Consider the following 18,549-nt stretch of genomic DNA (forward strand, 5'->3'; position numbering starts at 1 on the left):
GGCAGGAGGTGGGAACAAGATGATCTTTGAGGTTCCCTCCAACCCAAACCATTCTGTGATTTATATGGTTTATTTTGTATAAAAGTACGGTGACAGAGTTAGAATTAAGCTCAGTTCAGCTGTCCAAGCCTTGCATGAAAAGTCTGGCCTTCCTGTCCCACATCATCTCAGCTGGGACAAGAGCAAAGGGTGCCCTGATTGCCAGACTTGATCCTCGTGTGGAAAGATTTACCTTGTAATAAACAGCATTTCACTAATCCCATGGGCATACAGCATTAAGGGTCCAAGGGGCGAGCAGCCTCCTCAAATCTCCCCTTCTTCCTGATGGTATTGAAGGAGAAAAACTCTCCTTGGAGCTTTGCAGCCATCCAATTCAGCATCATGTCACAGAACAGAGAAGGGATTTGCATTTATCATGTGATCTGAACAGGGCAAACAAGTTAGCCAAACAAGAAGAGCTAGTAATGAGGCAGAAAAGCTGTTTGCACAATGGCACAGATCCTCCCACCTAGGCATGAATCAAGAGTGTTCATAATACTGCTATTTAATTGAAAGACTCCATAGATAAAGGCCAATTTTTAATTGAGACACTCGAGTAGATAAAGGCCAAGTTGTTGCAGGCAGCATTGGACTGACAAAAGAAAAAATCCATGGTCTGTGGAGCTTCTTAATGACAACTGAGAATTAATAAACCTTGTCCTATTTGTAACAGGAATAAGTGAAATGATCATTTACACAAGTGTCTGTTTCACAGGAAATTGTTGCCTGCCATGTTCCAGCAATTATTTGGGTTTCAATGCAGGAGAAACACTGGCTTTGTGTCAGAATTGTCCTAAAGTTGCACTAAATCAACCCAAAGGCTAGTATTCCCCAAAACCAGGGTAATCCCTTCTCTTCCATGGGTCCTGCATGAGAGAAAGAGGTTTTTAAAGATAATGTGCAGTCCAACAGCCTCATGCTGCCTCTGTCACCTTTACACGTGCCTGACACTGAGCTATGTGACATCACTGTCACACCACACATATCCTGAAAGATCCTAAAAACCTGATACCTGGGATAAAATAGTCACATAACCCCTCTGCAGCTATTCCATACCCTCCTGCTCACCCAAACTGCTTTTTTAATCAGTGCAAAACTTTTCAATGTATTGACTGATATTGGGTCAGCAGCCATGGGCACTCCCAGTGCTGTGGGGAACCAGTCCTGCCAAGGCTCTGCTGTGCCTGACTGAAATTATGGGGCTTCATCTGACCAATACAGAGATTTACAGTGTAGTTGTCTAAATCTGAGCAAACCACCTGCCAGCCCTCTATAATCCATAAAGACAAACAGACACTTCTAGGGAGTAATTTATTTCAAACAGATCAGATGAATTGCCTCAGAAAAACTTCGTATTTTTTCCACCATTTTTAAGGCAGCAAGGGATGGCTGAAAGTGAGAATCAACAAAAGACACCTAAAACAAGGTGAGATGACCCAGCATGACATCTTGGGCAGGAAAAGCCCATTTCCACACACACTCTGCATCTCTGCTTGAGTCAGGTGGGTTAAATGCCACACAAAACAGCAGCACAGCCTTTTGTCCCATGTCATATCCATCCATGTCATGGGCCACTGCAATTATTTAAGGGAATTGAGCCCATGATATGATGCATCTGCAGCTCATTAATGAAGAGAAATACAAAGGAATCAAGCTAAGGGGAAAACAGACACTGGTTAAACCAGAATTATTCCTGCTTATTCTTGGAGGGATTTTTCTTGATCTGTTTTGTTTGGAGTTTGTGGGGTTGTTTTGTTTGTTTGTTTGTTTTGTTGTTGTTGTCTTTGGTTGGTTTTTTTTTTCCTTCTGAATCCTGAAGATCTGCAAAACTGCCAGCAACTCTTTCCAGAGGGACAGACTTCCCACAACTCCCCAAAACTCAGTGCACCCTCTGTGGCTTCCTTGGCTGGGCAGGACCTGCCTTGGCAGGTTATTGCCTTCAAAAAATCTGTCTGGGAGAGACACAGGGAACAGAACCACTGACATGGAAATGAGGAGAAATTGAAGCAAGAGTAAATAGGTTTAGTTGTTTATCATCCCAGTGGCATCTGGTATAAGGGTACTTGATGCTTTATCTGTTTTCCTACATGTTATCAGTCTTAGCTCAGAAAACTGCCAAAGGAAACCAACAACTCTTTGACTTCCCTGTGTCACCACATCCAAAATTAGCAACTTAATTTTGTAGCCCACTCATAACTGCCACAGCCTGCCTGGGGTCATGGCCCATAGTCTGGGAACAGCTGCTAAGGGAAGCGAAAAGGATGCTAAGTGAAGAAAATATGGCAGTAGAAATATCTACTGAAAAGGAGAAAAAAAATCAAAGGCAGCAATAAAAATAAATAAAGGCAGAACAGCAAATTTGAAAAAAGAAAAAAAGTAGTGAAATATATACAAATAGCTTGGGTACAAACTGATCAGAAAATGTACTCAGTAAAAAAACCCAGGGGATGGCAAAGAAGATAATATAAGCCTGGTTGTAAACTGTTTTAATTTCAGGAATCAGTCATAAAAGTACTTATCCAGATAATTAAGAAAAGCCTCCAGAAAGCATAAAAACCATTCTCAGAAACACTCTAGACATGGTACCATAACTAAACAGCAAAGCAGGACAAGGGAAATGGCCTTGGAACAACTCAAGGTGGTTTATGAAACATCAGACTTGAACAAGGATTGTCAACCCATCTGTTAGGAATGAGCAGCTCACTCCTGCCCCAGCCTCCCAGAACAGATTTATTATCTATGTTACAGCACTGTCCTTTACAAAAGGAATGGGTTTTTCTCTTCTTCTTGCTGCAGGAACATGCAGTCACTGTCCATTGCAGAGCCACACCACCAGGTCCCATGTTCAGAGTGAGCATCCTCTGCAGCAGATCAGGGAAATGAGGCAGATCTGATCTCACACAGGAGCAGAGGAATTCCAGGTGCTACAGAAGGGCTGTGCCTTGCTGCCTCTTGGCCAGTGCTGAATTAATTTCCCAGTCAGAATTTAATACCACTGTGCCTGACCACCCTGTCTAGACCTAGTCAGTGGGGTTTGCTGCAGATTTTCTGGTATATTTTGCAAATATAAGCACTGAAAAACATTTTTTATCAAGCATTACAAAGGACTGAAAACCATGTGCTCCTTTCCTTGAAGGTTCAATAAGGTATTTAAGTTAATGTGAAGAAAACCAGTCCTGCCACTGAAATGGATTAAGGTTTTCAGGAATGCCCAGCGCAAGAGGTGCTGTAAAACAGGTACCAGCTGTTGTTTCATTACTAAGAACTGCGTTGGCAATCAAGACAATCCACACAGATTATTTGTAGCCTTTATCTGCTGGTGAAATTGGAATCAGTGAAGTTCTGTCATACAAGAGGTAATTAGTTTTACACTTAGCATGGAGCCAACAGAAATCCCCCAGTACCTCGAAACTTTACAGCTCAAAGAAAATCTCTGCAATCAATATGCAAATATCATGTGGTAATCAATGTTAACCAGGTTGCTCTGGAAGGAAATACCTGGGTGCTGACAATTGGCAAATACTTCAACATGGTTAAGCACTGAAAAAATTGCACTTGGGCAATAAATAGTCAAACCACAAACAAGTGTTGGCTAGGGTTAGAACAAAGACCATCAGTCCAAAAATATTTTAATCTGTCAATGGTTTAAACTTGCCCTCAAATGGGAAGTGAAATAAGGCAGTTTTGACATCTCTTATTAAAGTCACTTAAGAATCAATATTCAGGACATAACAATAATCAAATCAAGTTGCTTAAACCAAACTCAAGGGATGTTTCTGTTCTGCAAAGAATCAAAGATTAATTTCTAAGGAACTGAATCAATGCAAAGTAAATAGATTCTGATGAGCTGGAGAAGGATAACTTACATCTACTGCATAGTAGATGAGCTCTGTGATAACAGCACTCCCTGAGCACAGGAAATCTACACCACTGCATAATCAGGACTGACAGCACTTGCAAAACATGACCCATAACTCACTTTCATTCATTCCTAATGAATAATCAAGGCTAACACAGCTTGGAGAAGCTTTGTGGCATGTGATCAGCTCAGGTCCAGGTTTGGCACTTTTTGGCCAGCCCCACACACCCTGGAGAGGGATTTGTGACTCCTCAGTGGGCTCCCAGGAAAGGCTGCTTTGCTTTTTTCTGTAGAGCAAGAGGTTGCAAGTGAGTGCCAGAGCTCACAGGTACCTGCCCAGTCTTTACTGCTGAATTTCCTCCCTACCGGGAAAGAAATGGGAAGTTTTGAGAGAGAATTCATTCTGCCTTACAGAAAGAAGCCTTGTAAATCTAACATCCTTGTTTATGTACACAAAGATAGCAGGTATTTGCCTTGAAAACCTCAATGTAATAAAGAATAGCAACTCAGCCCAATTTGATCTCCTAAACAACCATTTTTTTTTAGGTTGCAGCTAGCAGCACAAGGAATCAAAAGATATTTCACTAATTGCATCACTTGATTTGTGAAGTTAATTGTCCACCAAACCACATACCTGTTGCATATCAACAATGGTTCTTAGAGAGAGGAGTGGTTTCTTTTTTTTTCTCACTCCAGATTAAATCTCTAAGCTATAACATAAGTCCCTGGTAGGTGATGTACCCACCTACTGACAGTTTTCTCAGGGCAATAATAGCATGTGCATGCTTTTTCTTTCCTAGGTGAAGTAGGAGCTATTCAACTGACCTTTTACTGATGCTGAAAAATAAATATTATCAGCCACTCCTACCCTTGTATTCAGACTAGAAAGGAATAAGCAACAGAGCTGTCCCTCCTGTTTCATGGCTCACATTCACATGATAAATTTTTTCAGCCTAGTTGGTGGAGCTGGACATCAGGAGTAAAGCAGGGAGAAGAAATCAGGGCATGCTCCCCCTACCCCAGTTCCTCTGCTGTGATTGCCAGCCCAGGGTTTAAAAATTGCTGATCAGGACCCCCATGGCAATCTGCACCAACAAGGGCAAAGGAGATCACATAAAGGAACAGTCCTGAGACAAAACAAGAGCTGCAGGGGTCTTGGTGCTCCATTATTATCTCCTAATCCAAGACTTCTGAGGAGGCTGGTTTCTTCTCTCAGGTAACAGGGACAGGAAGGAAGAAATTGCCTCAATTGCACCAGGGGAGGTTTAGATTGGAGATTATGAAGGATTTCTTCACTGAAAGAGTTGTCAAGCATTGGAAGAGGCTGCCCAGGGAAGCTGTGGAGTCACCATCCCTGCAAGCATTTAAAATGCATGTGGCACTGGGGACAGGGTTTAGTGGTAGACGTGACAGTGATGGGTTAATGGCTGGACTTGATGGTCTTGGGGTCCTTTCCAAACTAAACAGTTCTATTATTCTCTGATTCTATACTTTTCAGAAAATCAACTCCAGCTAGTTTCTCTTCACCACTCAAATTCTAGAAATCACAGCAATTCTTTGAGAACATAATATTCAATTAAAAATAAATCAGGATGCTTTGAACTTATATAAACCTTCTGATTTGTCTGAGTTATTTTTAGGAACTTAAGGTTACAATTCATATAAAATCTCCTTCTAATATTATCTCTTATTCACAGCTGGAAGAACTGACTGCTCACAGAATCAGTGACTTGCCAGAGGCTGCCAGTGTAACATCCTCAATCTATGCTTCCTGACACACATCAGTGGGCTGCAAGTTTAAAGTAAAAATCCTTGACTTCACCTGTAATTTACTGACCCCTGATGACATTCATTAGTCAAGAACATTAGTGAAGATCTCCTCTCCACTGAAAAAACCCCAAAACCTAGAAGTATATTTTAAACAAAATTTGAAATCAAGAACTGTAAAATAAATGTTATGATTATTGACATAAGAGTTTTCATACTTGCTTGCAAGGGAGAATGCAAGTCTAAGTGTACCTTGAGCAGATCATTTCAAGATTTAAGACCTGCAAGTCTCCCAAAAGCACAACAGGAGATCCTTGCAGAAGTTTCTCTCTGCAGAAGACATTTCTCTGCTTGGCTCCACTCACAGAGCTGGGACAGCCACCTCAGCCAACCTTTGCTCCTGCCAGCTTCAGAAGCCTGATGTGATTTCCACTGAAGGGGATCACTAAACTTCCAGCAGCAACTGGAAGAAGCTTCTAGGAAAACACCAAATAAAATGAAGCATATGATGAAGAAAACTGCTAGAATGCATTTGTGTCCCAAAAAGACCAATTTCCAATATGTCCATTTTCCTGCTGTACTTACATATGCTACAAGAATTAAAAAAAACCATTCCCAGTTCCTCAGTTACAGCTCAGTGATTTCTGTAGATGCTCTCTCCCCCTTTCCTCACTCCCCAAATTTGAGTTCTCAAGTCCAAAACATCTTTTTAACTGTGGGTATTGCCTAATACAAAGTGACCAGCACCCAGTCACCACCCAACATTCCTGTTTTGAGACTCACTCAGCCATGGAAAGACCTGCAGGAATCAGCCTTCTCTAAAGAGGCAGTTTTAAAGACAAAAATGCACCACTACATTTCATTGCAATGGAAAAGAGGGTTGGGAAGCCTGGAAGGAGATATTTCAGTGTCATAGGAGACAATACATAATAAAGTTCATGTAAGAATGACTGGGGAATTTGGCATTGCCTGAAGAGCTGAAATAGCCCAGTACCACCTGTATCATCCAGGTGTGGTGGTACAGACAAAATGTTAATATAATGTAAGTTTTTCCTTAAAGGTTTTGCTCCTCATTGTGAGAAATGGGAAGAATTCAAAAATGGTCTTTAAACAGGAGGAATTGTTATCACCCAGCAGTGATTAATCAAAACAAGTTTTAGAAAAAGCATTACAGACAGTATGACAAATTGAAATGTCCTTTGAAGCCAAGATAATTATGGAACAAATCTCAGGAATATATTTGAGCAAGAAAGTTATCACATGCTGGAAACAAAAGGGTTCTTTTAGTCCTACTATTTTTGGTATCATAATCTCCAGAATCAAAAGCTAGCTCTGGCATGTAGCAAAGATGTTTGCCTTAAAACTGTATGAAATACAAGAAGAAGTAAGAAAATACTTATGTATATGTACAGGTGCTATAGACATGCTCACCCACTCATTGTCTGGGTCTCTGAGCTCATAAAAGCCTTCTCACAGACCAAAAAAATTAACTAATCCTTCCACCTCATTCTTCCTCCGTTGGATCCCCACTGGGGAGGTTTCCTTCCACTGTAGTACCATGAGTCAGGGTAACATGAGTCAGAGAGATGCTTCCCTGCAATGAGTCCTCCATCAGATGTGCTATTCCAGCCCAAAGGCTCATTCATGGCACAGGTCTCACTCACATTCAAGAGACAATCACTCAAAACAGAGAGAATATTATTTTCTGTTGAAACAAACAAGATTTGGCCCCAAACTGATCCCAGGAGAGAGAGGCACTGTCATCTGCTGGTTTAAAAGTCAAAAGACCTTGTTTCCTCCCTTTGCTCCACAGTCTGCAAGCTACTTGGAGTAATTCTCCACAAAACCAGATGGCATTCATCATCTGGTGGGCTGCCCATTCCTAAGCTCAGAATTGGACTCTTCTCCATTTCACCAAGGAGGCCAAAACATCCAACACCGCCTCTTGCTAGAAGCGATAGAACACAATGCACTTACTGAGGATGCACAGTGAATCTACAACACATACTCAGGAGTTTCTGTTGCAATAATATTCCATAAACACTTCATTGATATAAAATCTACCTTCATGTATTTGATATGTCTAACTGGAAGTTACTCAGAACCCTGCCCCAGCTGTCCAAACATTAGTATTTTTATATTCAGAATAGCAGCATCTTAATGGAAAATATGTATGATAGTTGGTAGGATTGAAAGCTTAGTTAAAACTACTAAATGCCTATTATTTAAGAAAAAAAAATAAGAAGTCATATAGCTTTTGAAGTGGCATAAACCTTGCAATTTTCTGCCTGACCTATTTGTCAACACTTCTCCCTATTATTTTATCAATTAGTATCTATACAAACTCCCCCAAAACAGATGTCTAAACAGTCATTCATCAAAGAGAAAAGGGAAATTCAGGCATGCACCTAAAGTAATTTTGGTTGCTAATTGAGCACATTGAGTAACACAGATACATTTTGCAGGTGCAACTTGCCGAGAATGATCCCACAAGTGTCCACACTGCACAGATGGGCTGTGTTATTTTAAGGTTTTAATCAAAATACATGCAAACAGGCACAGCACCATGTGCATGCTAATGCTGTGAAGTGTCAGCAGTCACTACAGTCTTTTAAGAACTCCAGCTATGTAAAAACTCAAAGAGAAGGAACTGATGAATTAGGCACTTTAGAGGAAGACTTAGAGGGTACAGCTAGAAGGTGACCCACAGCACATTTGTAATAAATGTGGAGAAAACACCTTGTTAACACAGCAATGTATTCCCACATACTGAGAAACTGCACCAACACAAAGACAGAACACAAAAAGGTGTAAGGTCATCAAACTCCCAAGGTATTTATGTTAGGAGAACCAACCATGAAAACAGTGATTACAGTGTAATCTTGACATCTGTCAAGCTCCTGTCAATGGCTTTCCTCAATGAAGGCATTACACATCCCTCAGCCACTGCTTTATCACCTGCAGTGAAGTTTTCTGCATCTGCTAGTCCCAATTTGAGGGCTCACCAGACCTGATTCGGGTGACCAACTCACCTAGCACACTCTGGTCTGAAAACTTTGTTAGCTAAATGAGAAATAAATTAATCCAGCTTAAGAATAATGGAACACAGTTCCTGCTATATTTCCTTTGTAAAAGACAGACCCTGTTCCTGCATGTTTGTGTGGTTAAAAAAAAAAAAAAAAAAAAAAAAAAAAAGGTAGCCCTCTGAATTTGGTACTCCTCCCTGCTGGGGAAAAAAAATGAAAATGAAAAGACATAGCAGAGTTTGTGTTCATTTGCAGTGCCCCGGGAGCCAGGTTTGCAAACCCAGCGATGTCCTCTTACCTGCACAGACACCGCACCACCCCAAGTGGCACCCGGAGCCCGGCTCCTGACCCGGGCGCGCCCTGCGGAGCTGTCAGCCTGGCGGGGATGGGCGGGCAGGGCAGCAGCGCACGGACAGACACACGGACACGCACAGACACACTCCCCCGGGCCCCCCTGCGCACACACGCACTCACAGGGACATGTCAGGGATGGGGACGGGCAAAACGCTGCATCCTCTGTGCGTGAGGAAGAGAAGAGAAAGAGATGAGATGAGAAAGAGATGAGAAAGGGAAGAGAAAGAGATGAGAAAGAGATGAGAAAGGGAAGAGAAAGAGATGAGAAAGGGAAGAGAAAGGGAAGAGAAAGGGAAGAGAAAGGGAAGAGAAAGGGAAGAGAAAGAGAAGAGAAAGAGATGAGAAAGAGAGGAGAAAGAGATGAGAAAAGAAAGAGATGAGAAAGGGAAGAGAGGCAGCGGGGGCTGGCGGCAGCAGCGGGCGCGGAGCCGGGCCGGGCCGGCGGCGATGCCGGAGAGGGGCCGGGCAGGGCGAGCGCGGGTTTAAGGAGCGAGGGGAGGGGAAGCGGGGGCGGGCAGGGCTGCGGGCCCCGCTGCGGGCCGGGGGCGGGGGGAGCCGGGGCTGGGGCTGGGGCTGGGACTGGGACTGACCGGCCCGGGGGTGTGGGCAGGGGGACACGGGGCTGGGAGCTGTGAGAGACGAGGGACAGGTTCGAGGGAAGAGCACTGGGAGTCCCGGCCCGCGGGGTACAGAAATGTGCTCCCCGAAGGGCAGAGAATCGGGGGAGACGCGTCCCCGCTGTGTCGGGAGCAAACGCCCTTTCTGTCTTAGCAAACAGGTGGTTTCTGCTTTTACCTCCTCCCTGAGCTCACTGTCTAAATAAGAAGCCCTCCGCTGGGATATTTTTTGCTTGAATTTCGGCTCTGACTTGTGAGCTGGAGCCGCTCTTCCTTCCCCCCTCCTCCCGACACGGCCCCGTCCCCTCTGTGCCGCTGCCTGCAGCTCCTGCCCCGGCACAGCCTTCACAGCTCCCACCGGGGCGGGTGTCCCCCAAACCAAAGCTATCAAAGCATGCCCAAAGGACATACAAAGCATTTCATCATGCCCAAAGGACATACAAAGCATAAAAAAAATGCCCGTGCATTTTTTTTAGCATGACTGTAAGCATCTTTTCTCAGGTTGCTCAGAAAAGTGCTGGGTGCCCCATCCTGGAAGTGTTCAAGACCAGGTTGGATGGGGCTTGGAGCCACCTGGGATAGTGGAAGGTGTCCCTGCCCATGGCAGGGGGGCTGGAACTGAATATCTTTAAGGTGCCTTCCAACCCAAACCATTCTTATTCTATCATAAGCACAGTTGCACCTAGAGCAGATCAGTGGGTCAGGATTTAGACCAGGTCATGAAGATGTTCCTGTCTCTGCTGTAATTTCCCAGAGCAGGCCTGAGGCCTTTGATGTCAGCAGGTTTGTGGCTGCTCAGATCCATGAAAACCCACACAGCTTTGGTGACAGGTGGCAGGTTTGATGGGGTTTTTCTGTCTGTCTACTACGTGATAGCAACAATTACAGAAAGTCGTTTCTGTTCTCCTACAACTCACCCTCAAGCTGAAGGAGCACTGCAGATACCTGCCCACAAAGTTTTCTGCTTTGCAAAGAGAAATCATTGACTGAATTCAGCTTGCTAAACTTCAGAATTTGCTTGGAACATGTATTCAACATTATACATATATTTTAAGTTGAAATGTGCTTAAATGGAGCAGATTTCTACCCAGTCACGTGGTTGGAAAGGCAGCTCTCCAGTGTCTTCTCTAACCCCTCTTGCCAGTGACATGTTCACTCAGCCCAGTCTCATCCCTGCTACTGCTGATGAGACAAAGTGTAATTTTATTATCTTCTGTATGTTAAGACCAACTCATGACCTTCCTTTGCATTTTTTAAGAGACCTGTTAATCTCTCTGTTCCTCCACTCCTTGGACAGAACACATTATTCAACTTCTATGTGGATATCAAAAGAACATCACCTTTGCTTTTCCCTTTCAGGTTTCCTTCAGGGATCTCTACCTCAATACAAGTTAGAGCCTGAGCCACCAAAGCACTTTGCTGTATTTACTGAACTGGGACTTGAGGTTTGTGTTCATTGTGTGGCTGTTTAAAATTTCTTGACAGGTTTGCATTTTAGGCACAGGTAATTAGACAATCTGTTCAGAGGCATGAAAGAAAACATCCATGAGTGCAGGAAGGTAAGAGGTTTGCTGAGGACTCACAGCCTTGCTGACCTGTGCCCAGATTTTGGAGTGGTTGCATGGTTTATTCACATCTCTGCCATGAGAATCAGCTAAAATCATTGGTCTATGAAAAACAAATGAAGTATTTAATGCTGCATATGCATCTATAAATGTGAGAAGGAATCCTCTGTCTCCAACTGACCCCATTCCAGCCCTCACAAATGGCATCAGAAGGGTGGGCAGGCACTGGAACAGGCTGCCTGAGGACGTGGTGGAATCACCATTCCTGGAAGTGCTCACAAAACGTGTAGGTGTGGTGCTTATGGACATGGTTTGGTGCATCTGGCAATGCTGAGTTAATGGTTTCACTCAGTTTTGGAGGTATTTTTCAACCCTAATGTTTCTATAGAAAGATAAAGGAGGGCAGGGGGTTGCTCAACTCCAGACTGAAGCAGCAAAGCAAAACTTTTCCCATAACAGAGTGCTGTTTTTTATACTGGCTTTCTGCATAGCTTCTTCTTCAGGCTGCTTCACTATCCAACCCAGTATTTTATCAAATATTATCTTTACCTGATGTACAAATGTTCAGCCTATGCGGTGCTGATGGTTTTCTCCCTGAAGCTTCACCTTCCCAATAATATTTTTTCTCAAACAAGCATCTTCTCACTTGTCACATTAGCTTCATCTGTTGTAAGAGATTAAATCAAGTGGTGTATGGCAGATGAGTGTTGTGTACAATGAAGAAAGCCTAATATCCTCCCTCAGTCTGTAGCAGTGGCCTGGTTTGTATTTAGATCTTGCAGTGGTTAGTATTTCATTTACTGCACATAATAATCATCTCTCAACATTCTTACAGCAAGCTCAGTTGTTACTTCTCTTTAGAATGTACCAAGGTGATTAACAGAATCATTTCTCTTTGCAGATACTTTGTCTCCAATGATCTGGAAGAAGCATAAACATGTAGTGGCAATTCAAGCTGCTGTCTCATTAGGATTTCTGCTGGAAACTGAAATCAGCAGCTCAGAGGATTAGGACAAATATTGATGCACAGATACATAACTCCATTTCCCCACATTTTTCAGTTCTTTCTGTTCTGATTGTGAGCCTTTGATTTCCATTTTCAGCCTGGGGTTAGGAATATAAAAGCTGGATGTACTGCATGGAGAAGAAGCTCTGTGTAGCCTGATATCTCATCCCCAGGAACAGATGCCTCAGCAGGTGTATAGGAAAACAGTAATCATTCCACAATGCTTCCTGAGAATGGGGTCTCACTCTGTGATTGTTGCACAGGGATTTCCTCACAAAGTCATGGTGTGTGACTTGAACTGCTCACAGTCCTTTATTCTTTGGTAAATTTACCAGATAAATGTTACTTACAAACGTTTTGTGGCAACATATCCTGCAGTAGTTCACTGCCAGGAATTATGCAGTCTGCAAATCACAGTGCCTTTGCTTCCTGTAACATCCAGTTTGATCACAGATATTACTGGCATTCCCTTCTGTCCAGTTAATGGTGTCTCAGGGCTCTGACAGGTTTCTTACACAAATTCCCTGAAAATTCTGATGCTGTCAAGGCTCAGATCAGTAGCTGTGTGCTGGCAACTCATAAATTCTTAAGAAACAAGGATTTGCATCACTGGGGAATACTCTTGTGCCTTTTTTATCTTTATATACATTCTCTTGTGCACATTGTGTGTTGTAGTCCCTAAAGGCTTACATTTCAAGGCATGAAGCAGATCCAAATGGTCTCTCTTAAGAAAAAGTCTACCTAGCAAAGAAATGTTCTCTTCCCTGCAGCGCAGAATTTTCTATGCCAAAACCTATTGAGAGCAATGAAAGGAAAAGACTAAATTCTGCAGAAGAATATATTTTATGTTATTGTGCTGCATGCCACACTTTAGTTTCTGTAGGTTTTATAGGACTCATGTATCATGACAGTATTCTGTTTTGGTCTTGTTCTTATCTTACTTTCTTGTTGTTAGTGAATTATAGGATTTGTAATTTCTAAATCCTGACACGATATCTGTTGGATGAACATGGCATACAATACATGAACAGTTCATCCATGCCACCATACATGGCATTGGATGAACTTTTCATCCAATGTTGCAAATTACAAAGTCATGAATTATGGAATCCTCATAGTGAAGAAAAGACTCATAAAGTTAACTTAAAAACAAATAAAATTTCTTCTAATCCTACAGTAAGTTTTGAAATAACATCTTCAGGAGTGAAGAGAAATGGCAACAAAAATGGAAAAATCTACCATGATCATGAGAAAAGCTTTCAGTATTTCCTTCCTACTCTTCAGAAAAACCAACTGATTCTTGAGCCACATATAGTTTGTGCCTGTATTGGTAACCCCAGCTATACCCAAACCCCATTTAATATAAAATGGTTGTAAGAACAATGATAACTCACACAAATAATTCTTATAATTATTTCTTGTTTCTTGACTTATCTAAGGGTAGTCTCATAACTCTCCATCTCTCTAAAGCACAGTGTTTATGCTTATCCATCTCTCAGTCACCAACTTCTGATTATTTTTTCACATTTTATATTTTTTTTAATATTTTTTAATAAAAATCACATTTTATAAAATATTAATCTTTGATTTTATAAGTTAACACCTAAACCACATAAAAAATGTAGTGTTTCATAAGACCCCATCATCATCAACATTTGCTCAGGACAGAACTCAGTGCTGAACATCACCAATCCTTTGTTGTCTGCATTTCACCTTTAAACATGAGCAGAATTACTTTTTTCTCCCTCTTCTTGAGAATGTAATGCAGACTAAGTGAAAAGATACAGACTATACACTGCCTCTCTAGGTAATTTTACTTTTACATACATTGTCTATTTCTTTAGAGCTAATATTGCATTGAAATCAAAGAGTTATTCTTTAATTAGAGACAAGCAGAACAGGTAGAAGAATTAAAGAATCATAGAATAATGGAATCATAAGTTGGAAAAGCTCTTTAAGATGAAGTCCAACCATTAACCCAGCACTGCCAAGTTCACCAATAAACCATGTCCTCAAGTGCCACATCTACATGGCCTTAAGTGCCCCCAGGGATGTGACTCCAGCACTTCCCTGGCCAGTGTATTCCAATGCTTGTCACCCTTACCCTTGGTAAGTTTTCCAAATATTCCATCTAAATATCCCCTGGTACAACTTGATGCCATTTCCTCTGGTTCTGACAATTTTACCCGGGAAAAGAGAACCAGAAGAGGAAGAAAAAAAATGTGTTTATTATTCTACAGTTAATGTGCCAATAAACATATTAAAAAATTATATTTTTAAGGAGACAGTTAAGCAGTTTGATGACCCTGTGTCCTGGCCTTGAAGGTCAGACTGGATGGGGCTCTGAGCAGCCTGTCTGGTGGGAGATGTCCCTGTCCATGGCAGAATGCTGGACTGGATGATCATTGAGGTCCCTCACCATCCAAGCCATTCTAGGATTCCATGACCACATCACTCATGACCTTGCAACAATACCTACAAGAGCAGAAATTTATTCTGATGGCTCAGTCAGCACTATGACCTTGTTTGTGCTGCAAGACCCTTTTCAAGCAGTTGGTCTGAAATGTTTCTTTCTCCAGCTGGGACTCTGATATATCCTGCAACAGCTCCACACCAGTGAAATGTCTTCGTGTTCTGGGCATCCCTGCCTAATTCCAGAGCCACACTGGAGATCTTGCAACTGAGCTCACCCACAGCAGGAGAGCAGTAAAGCAGATATGGGAGCCTGTGCATGTCAGACACAAAGGAGACACATAAGAGTGAGTGCTGGGGATGTAAAACCTTTCACTGGGCACAGTTTAGATGAGGGGATAACTCAAAATACAAAGAAACTGGGCAGCCCAAGCAAGTGATTATTGGAATTAGATACCAGGCTATTACATCACACCACAACAAGTGATAATCATAAATTTAATTTTTGCACTCCATTAATGTTTCAGCTGATATTTTCTTAAATGGTAGGAGGCTGGTGCTGTTTATCCTCTCCACCACAGTTTCCCATTCTTACACCACCCTTCTCTATCATTCTCTGTGAAGCCATTTTAAAAGCCCAGAAATATTTCTGAAACATTTTTCTCCATATACTTTCAATGCAAAATAATATTTTCAATGCAGAAATAACTTTCCACTGGGAATAATTTTGCATCTTGATAGCTCCTAGGTCTGTAAGTTATATTTTACATCCTGTTGTGAGGAAAAAAAAAATCACATTTTATCCAAAGATAAAGTCAAATTTCTTCTCCTATGACTTCCAGAAAATAAAGTTCTGTAGATTTTTTATATACAGAAGACAAAAATAATGACCCAGGCTGAATATGGCTTATTCATGGCCTCAAGCCAAGATAAAAATAGAAGGAAAATTTTAAGGATTAAATTTGAGAGATGAAGAAGAAATTCGTAAACAGGAAAACTTATTTTAAATGGCAACTGACTGGTATTTTTTCTAGGTTTGAAATATTCCAATTAGTCTGGGAAGAAAGGTTAAAGGACATCAAGCTGGTGATGTGGTGAAAGGGAAATAATATATGAATTTATTACATGGATATATGAATTTATTACATGAATTTATTACATCCATAACTCATGCACAGTATATTTACTGTGCAGAGCCTATTTTTTTCCTTTCCATTGGACTTCAAAATACAGAGAAAAGTCAGTGTCAGTGTTGATGGTAACATTTGCACCCAGCTACTATGAATTTACAGATTGAGCAACATGGTCAAAAACCCCTATGAATATGAAATACATTTTTCAATTGAAAATATTGATGTAATTTTTTTGGTGCCTTTAAAGAAATACTAACACATTTGATGACATAATCTGAGAAAAGTATTGAGAAAAAAAAAAAAAGACATTTTGAAAGAAAAGAGGCAGAAAAAAAAGTCAAGGTTTGTCCTATCAGAAAGGAGGGATGAGTTGAGGTGAACGCAGGGAGAAGAGCAATTCTGAAGATTTTTCTGTCCATATCAATGTACCAAACAGCTGAGTGATCAACAGTTTGGTCTTCAGACACAATGTAAAATATGAACAGATGGAAAATTTGGGAGGAGAAAGAACAGAGTTCTGAAGGAGCACTTAAAGAAGGTTGAATTTCACAGAGTGAACATCAGACACCTTAGGGCAGGACGGTAGGGTGCCTTGGCAGAGTGGCAAGCCAGAAGAATGATTTTACTGGTTGGTTTTGGAGACTGTGGGACACTCTATGTGATTCAGAAATTGGAAGAATATAAGAAGAGCTCTACAGAGTTAGACCAGTGTTGCACTTAGTCCCTAGTCTTGACTTCATTAATAGCTAATAGAATACTCCTAAAGAAAAACAGAATGAACCTACAGTAAAACTTTCCAGAATAATCTCCCTTGCTCCAGTAATTTTTATTTTTGTTCATTCCTAGATGAGAGGATGGTACTTAACAACCTTCAGTAGATTTCTTCCCCATGAAATTCACAATTCCTTTTTGAATTAAGACAAGCTGATCCTGCAGCAAGTTTCAAAGCTTTGACACATTGTGCAAAAAAAACAACTTCTTCTACATATTTGGCACTTATTCATTTTAGTTGATGACCCTTAATACCCTTATTAGGCTAGAATGCAATCCTTCCTTGTTCTGACTCTCCATATCATCCATGAATTAATTAAGCCTCTATCACAGTCCTCTTCAGTCTCTGTTTCCTGCAGGACAATAGTACACTATTGACCTTCATGTGAAAACTTCCTCAAAATTCTGATTATCCCTGCCAATCTTCTCTCTGCCTTTGCAAATTTCAGTTTATTCATCTTAAGGTGGGGAATTGTTTGGGAACCAACAAAGGCAGGAGTTATAATTTGCTCCTGCCACGATCTACACATGTGGTGACTTAGTTCTTACTGCTTTGGTCTCAGCTCTTTTCCTCATAATTGCAACATGCTCCTGTCTTTGCTACTGAGGATTTCATGGACCTTCCTACTGTAATCCCAACATCTTCTAAAAACTGGGTCAAAATTTATCATTCCGTGTATGCATTTTATACTTATTGATAAGGAATTTCATCTGCAGTTTTGTTTCCTGCTTTAGTGTCCTTAAGGCTTTCTGTCTCTATGTACAGTTGGTTGATCTCTCTTCTAACATTAATTATTTACTATTGATGCCTAAAGAGGCTGCCTAGAACAGAGGCCAGGCAGTGTTAAAGGAATAAAGCAGGGATTTATTAGAAAGGCCTTTAAAGGACACACCTTGGGCAGTGCAAGAGCCTGGCCATGGTTCCACCCAAGATGGACTCAGGTTCAGGAGTTTTCACACTTTTATAAGTTTTGGTCCATTTACATATTGGGGTTAATTGTCCAATTACAGCTTCAGATTAATGAAGTCCCATCCTCCCAGTTTGCTCTCCTCAATTCTCTGTTGTTTATATTTTTTTGGATCTGAAGCTGCAATGATGTCCTTGGTTCTGGGGCTGGACAAGGATTGTTTTGTCTGACTAAGCTGTGAGGAGAACTTGCTAGCACTTTATATGAAGTTCAGAGTTATACACTAATGCAGTACAGAATCTGGAAAATATGAAAGCTAAAACTTAAGGCATCACTAGTGTTAGATAATTTTGCCTTGCTGTTATTCACTTAGTTTTCTAGGACAAGATCTGCTTGTACCCAACCCAGTGAGACTCCATAGGTGACTTCTGACCATGTGAAGCTCTGCACTGAACATTGTAGGAAGCTCAAAGTAAGGTAAAAGGCTGCCACTTGCATTGGAGGGGGAGCCTGAAAAACTGGCATAATTTTCCAGGAAAGTGGAATATATTAAAAAGACAATCTGCTTGTAAGGTTCCTGATGTCATTTGTTTTTCTGGGAAACCTTTGCATCTTCCCAATATAGAACTTTTCCCTGAAGTGCAGATGAAAAAGCACAGGTGCTGTTCAAAGTAAAATACAAGTTCAGCAGGTAAATGATGAGATCTTGCTCCTTTGGCTGGTGTGATAAGCTGCACTCCCTCAGGGAGGTACCACTGAATCACAGAATTGCAAAGACCCTCAGGAGCATTGACCCAGCACTGCCAACTCCACCACTAAAGCCCATCCCTAAGTGACACATCCACAAGTCTTTTAAGCACCTCCATGGATGGTGACTCAACACCTTCCCTGAGCAGCTTGTTCCAAAGCTTAAGAGCACTTGCTGGGAAGAGATTTCTCCTAATATCCAATCTAAACCTCCCCTGGCACAACATGAGGCCATTTCCTCTCCAACTCTTGCTTATTACTTGGGAGAAGAGACTGACCCCCACCTGTCTACATCCTCCTTTCAGGTACTGTAAAGGTAAAGAGGTTCCCCCTGAGCCTCCTTTC

At 41.5% G+C, this 18,549-nt stretch overlaps 1 protein-coding gene across 1 annotated transcript in view; it reads right to left on the bottom strand.

Moving 5' to 3' along the window:
• The window catches only part of COL22A1 (collagen type XXII alpha 1 chain), a 245,023-nt gene extending 235,547 nt beyond the window's left edge, over positions 1-9,476 (bottom strand). Inside the window, exon 1 of the mRNA XM_077189317.1 lies at positions 8,990-9,476. The gene's annotated coding sequence lies outside the window, so the exon portion shown is untranslated. The remainder of the gene's footprint in view (positions 1-8,989) is intronic.
• Between the last annotated feature and the right edge of the window lie 9,073 nt (positions 9,477-18,549).

This window comes from Agelaius phoeniceus, chromosome 1 (genome assembly GCF_051311805.1).
Source record: "Agelaius phoeniceus isolate bAgePho1 chromosome 1, bAgePho1.hap1, whole genome shotgun sequence".
In the NCBI taxonomy this organism is placed as follows: Eukaryota; Metazoa; Chordata; class Aves; order Passeriformes; family Icteridae; genus Agelaius; species Agelaius phoeniceus.